At 40.0% G+C, this 5000-nt stretch overlaps 1 protein-coding gene and 1 long non-coding RNA gene across 2 annotated transcripts in view; one reads left to right on the plus strand and one right to left on the minus strand.

The window, feature by feature from the left end:
- LOC138008684 (uncharacterized) overlaps positions 1 to 28 on the minus strand; it is a 1598-nt gene extending 1570 nt beyond the window's left edge. The window contains exon 1 of the mRNA XM_068855987.1: positions 1 to 28. This exon is cut by the window's left edge and continues 1570 nt beyond it. The gene's annotated coding sequence lies outside the window, so the exon portion shown is untranslated.
- Positions 1 to 5000, plus strand: part of LOC138009085 (uncharacterized) — a 22371-nt gene that overhangs the window by 8533 nt on the left and 8838 nt on the right. Inside the window, exon 3 of the long non-coding RNA XR_011124316.1 lies at positions 3407 to 3845. This is a non-coding gene — a long non-coding RNA (uncharacterized lncRNA). The remainder of the gene's footprint in view (positions 1 to 3406; positions 3846 to 5000) is intronic.

Genomic DNA, 5000 nt, shown 5'->3' on the forward strand with positions numbered 1-5000 from the left:
CGGTCACCGGGTTCCCGCGCTGGAGAGATCCCGGATGTACATACAAACACTACAGGCGGTGTTCATTAAAACATAATAGAAGCATAATAGAAGCTACTGAAAAGTTAAAACAGTAATCTGGTAATTTTCCCGGGGGTGGGGGCATTTGATCACCTGAAATATGGACCTATGATGAGGCATTTGAACAGCTTTTAGGTCCGGGGAGGGGGGCATTTGAACAAAGATTTCCTAAATATTCAAATGCCCGAGGGGTTGCCCGGGGGCTGGGGGGCATGTTGTAGCTTCAAATGTGACTGGTACATTACTCTCGGAAGCGCTACTGCTCATTCATCGTTCAACATGCAAGTCTTACCATTTTATGTTTGTTTGATCATTTTATGCAATCAGATATGCATGAGTTATTTTACCTCGCGAAAGGAAAACCGCTGTACATACGCGGGAGCGGAAAATTCGTAACGCAGTTAGAATCAGATACTTACTGCCCTGGAAAAACTTGACAGTTCCAATGCAGGTTGATGGATTAGTTTTGGGATGTTTCTGGAAAAATTCAACTTTTTTATAGAGAAAGGGTTTGATCAAACGCGGTTAAGAAAAAGCAAATAATGGAAAATTTCTGCGGCCGTTACAGCGATCATCGGCAAATAGATGAAATGATCCGCCAGCTTGGTGAAGTTTGCAAGGAGTTAATAGGCGGAGGCTCAATCAAGAGGACCAACAGTCATGGAGTTTGCTCCCCAATTTTATAAACAGTGCCGTGAAAGACTACAATTTGACTAAGGGAAGAGTAGTTATCTCTTCTTCTCGACAAGGGATTCGAAATTCCCATAATAGACCTTTTTTGCAGCCTTGATACGGCGGCCATTTTGATTTCTATTGTTTCGAAAGACATTATGGGATGCTCAGGGGGCAAATTAATATGTATTCTCCCCCTGGGCATCCCATAATAACTATTTGAAACAATAGAAATCAAAATGGCCACCGTATCTGCAAAAATGTCAATTACACGTTGCACCGCCGACCGTTTGGCTAACCGTCATTTGGCCCTGGTGAGCATCGGGTCGTGCGGGAGGTCGTGAGTTCAATTACGGCCGGACCAACACTCAGAGTCTTTAAATAACTGGAGAGAAGGCGCTGCCTTTCCTTTGTAATTACATCCACAAATGGCTACGATTTCGAGTCTTCTTGGACAAGGACTATGAAGATCTATATACCGTAGGTCCCATATCACAACCCTTGTTTATAATCTTCCACACACTATTCGAAAAAGAGAAGGGTATGGAGATCCCGGTGTTGTGGTCTGGTCTTAATTCTCCACCAAATATGTAGCAGGGTTGGTAGCGATGTTTCAAAAAGGCTTATGATGTATGAGGCCTCGCAAGCAAAACCAGTCATAAGTCAAAGAGGACGTTGCTCAGTGCGAGAGCATGTAGATGTACAGGAATATTTGTTTTCCCTGGTGTCAAATTGTGGTCTTCCACGACGCTGTGTATCAAACTGGGGAACGAATTCCATTACCTCTGAATCCGTCCTCGCCTGGTAATTAACTCGTTGCAAACCTCACCAGGCTTGGTTGTTTAAGGCTTTTTAACTAATGTTCTTTTCACGTTTTTGATTCCTGTACTAGGAGGAATTGATTTATCTTTTGTTGTCGAATGTCATTGATTTGACCCATCACATACCATTAAATTTGATGTTATGCTAAGTGCCTACTTAACAATTATTCCACGAGAGCGCGTTGGATATGAGAGAGACCACTGAGTATTGCCCCCGTAGAAGACTTCTAATCTGGTATCTTTTAAACTTCGAATTCTTTTTCTTTGCTTGATTTCATTGTTGTTTTTGGTTGTTAAAGGCTTTTTCCAATCTTCTTTTCCCGTTTTTTGATTCGTGTACTTGGAGGAATGGCGATGGAATCCCCACGCAGCGCCGTTGCTAAGTGGGTCTTGTGAGCGCTCTGGGCCTGATTGCCACTTCTATGTTTCTTTTCACGATTTATTTTGTTTACATAACCGATTACATATATATTAATTTACAGTCTTTCATCTCCTACCCTCTCGGGGAGATGAAAGACTGTAAATTAATATATATAAAAGCTTCCCGTTCTCAAGGAAAAATCATCTGTCTATTTGATCAAATACTTTCAGATGTGAGGTTCAATCATCGCGGGCGGAAAGGATTTGCTAAAGCTTACATTGTGAGCAAAGAGTGGTCTAGCGCGCGCTCAGAGAAGAAGAGAGAAAAGTGAGATTTCTCAGTAACCGCCGTACGGGAGTTTGGAAATACTAAAAAGGAATAAAATTGTAATCACGAAGCAGGGCTTAATTTAACATCTCTGGGGCACATTTGTGACTAGGAACAAGGTAAATGTAGCAAACCATCACGTGATCAGAGTTGCTTCGATGGCTCAGTGGGAACTTACTCGCTCCCGGGGCGCGTGGCCCGAGTTCGAGGCACGATGGTTCCGGTTGTATCATACGGGATTCTTATCGAGCGGGAAATCTACTTCCGAAAGTAATGTCGCAAAGCGAAACTCGATTATAGAATTGTGAAACTCGAATGTCGTATTCCTAAAACCAACGATGAAATGTGAAAGGCGCACACAATGCGAAAGACTTAACTGATTAGATTGTAATGTGAAGTGCTAGTTTTTGTACCCCATATGAGACATGTGAGCGTTAGCCTTACTAATGAAAATGGGCCAACACAAGGACAGAGAAAAACTCTGACCAGGGTGGGAATTGAACCCAAGACCTTCGGGTTTGATCACCGCTGCTCTACCGATTGAGATATAAGATCATACCAACCACCACCCTTCCACCCTTTAGAAACTAAAAACTTTTCCCAATATGAAAGCCTGAAAACCTCTCCCAGGGGGTTCCACGAAGGGGGTATGGGAAAAGGATAAATTAAACAATACATTAATTAAGAGAATGTAGGACGTCAAGCTTCGAGTTATAGTTTTCATCCGGCGACATTTTGTCGGTTTCTACAGAAGTCTTTCCTGACCAGCCGTAAATCCAATAATTTGTTTAGCAGTTTGCCTTCAAAGTCTCCTTACCAACCAAGGCAAATCTTTCCCAACGATTTTCTCACTCTTTCTTCTTCATGTTTCATCTTTCTTTCATACAATCCCGTGCACATCACGTGCGTATGCTCTGTAGGCGACAGAGCATACCGTATATGATTTGATGTGACGTCAAATTCAGCAGCAAGAAAAGTAATGAGATTTAAATTTCAACTTATGATATGTTAAAACATTAGTAACAACGGAATTTTTAAATAAATATCGGTATTACTTGAAGGTCCGACTAGCCTATGGAAAGTTTTCCATAAGTTATCTATAAGTCTGCCATTAATTCATTACAGGTTAAATTAATGTCGCGGTTTTATTTTTTTGATATTTCAGGTTTCGTTTTATGTAAATTACACTTTGTTTGCTGTGGATTCAATGCACTACAGTATCCTGTGAAGAGCAGGTGTTAAAAAATATCACGAGATAAATCTTATTTTTTGGGTGCCAAAATATATGATAAACCAGAAAAACACTTTTACAGTGCATCTTCTTTTTGCCGGTATGGATCCCTAATTTCGCAATAAATGGAGAATCGTACGCATGTTCTCGGCGAATTGATTTTGGACTGCATGAAATACATCGAGTTTGCAATGAACCGTCGACCTCTAGGAAACCATTGGTGCTTTCATAATGATAATTGTGTATACTGATTGCTATATTTAATATTCAAGAGAGTGAGCGTCAGTAGTAAGGACTTGACCATTGTACAGAAAACTACATCATAATCAAACCGAGCGCATCGATCTTAGCTTCAGTTTGTAATCGTGAAAGGGTATGTACAGATCTTACTTTCTTTCATTGTATCGTAGCTAAAAGAGGTTGCAGGGAGCAAAGCGACAAAGGGAAGCCTGAATGTAATAACTTTTATTAGAAAGTAACAAACAAATACCGACTTTCCGACACGAGAGGAAAGGCTGTAGGCGTGTTTCTCCTATAAAAGGCTTAACTCTAAGTTATGCTTAGTTCTCACAGTCTCTTCTGAATGTGGGCAACCAGTTTTTTTTTGTGATTAATTTCATATCGATATCCTTCAATATCAAAACATTTGTCCTTTAAATTCATTTCACTTAATAATGTTGTACGCTTCTGCTGTCATCTGCCATGGCTGCAATAAACAGCTGTCCTTATTAAAAGTAAACTTATAGCCTACTTGTCGAGAATTATTAAAGACACGAATTTTGGTGCAGACAGCTTGAACGTAAGCAAGGCATCCGCAAACAGGCACTGAAAAAAGGTCAAGTCAAACAGCTCCGTATCTAGTGTCTTCTAGGTTACATTTTGCCTCTAGGATTTGTTCGTTGCCGCCCGTCTTCCATAAACATTTTACGAATTCAAGTGTCAAACCACCTTCGTAGTAAATTGTTTCAATCTCAAGTTCTTCTTGTTCAGTGTTTTTTCTTGAATGCTTAATTTTGGGAATGATTTTTTCCAGAGAGGTATAACTGTTTTAAGCATTAATTTAAAAAGAAAAAGCATTGGGTCACTGATAACGAGAGCTTTTGTAAAATTCATGCGAAATTCCATTTGGGAGGCGTGTGCATGACCCACCTGCATTGACATTTTCAACGCTTTTCACGCTAACACAGCTTCGTTGTAAAAACTATGAAATGTCTTTGTATCAAGGGAGACAAAAGAGTGCTATAGTTTCATTTCCAAGAACCACATTATTGCACTAAAGGTATTTATTGTTTTCTGAAGCTAAGGATTGAAAGGACGATGTATTGAAATTTCGAAAAAAATGGTGACCAGTTTTCCATAAATTGAACATTGCGGATTCAAACTACCGTAAAATTTGTGAATGATATAGAATATATTTAAGCAGTAGAGGACTTCTTCCGTGTTTAAATGGTCTCATCTAAACACGAGAGGGAGTTGACGAAATTCGAGACAGTTATGTAAACCCAAGACGCAGTAGAGAATTATACCA

This window comes from Montipora foliosa, chromosome 6, assembly GCF_036669935.1.
Source record: "Montipora foliosa isolate CH-2021 chromosome 6, ASM3666993v2, whole genome shotgun sequence".
Taxonomy (NCBI): Eukaryota; Metazoa; Cnidaria; class Anthozoa; order Scleractinia; family Acroporidae; genus Montipora; species Montipora foliosa.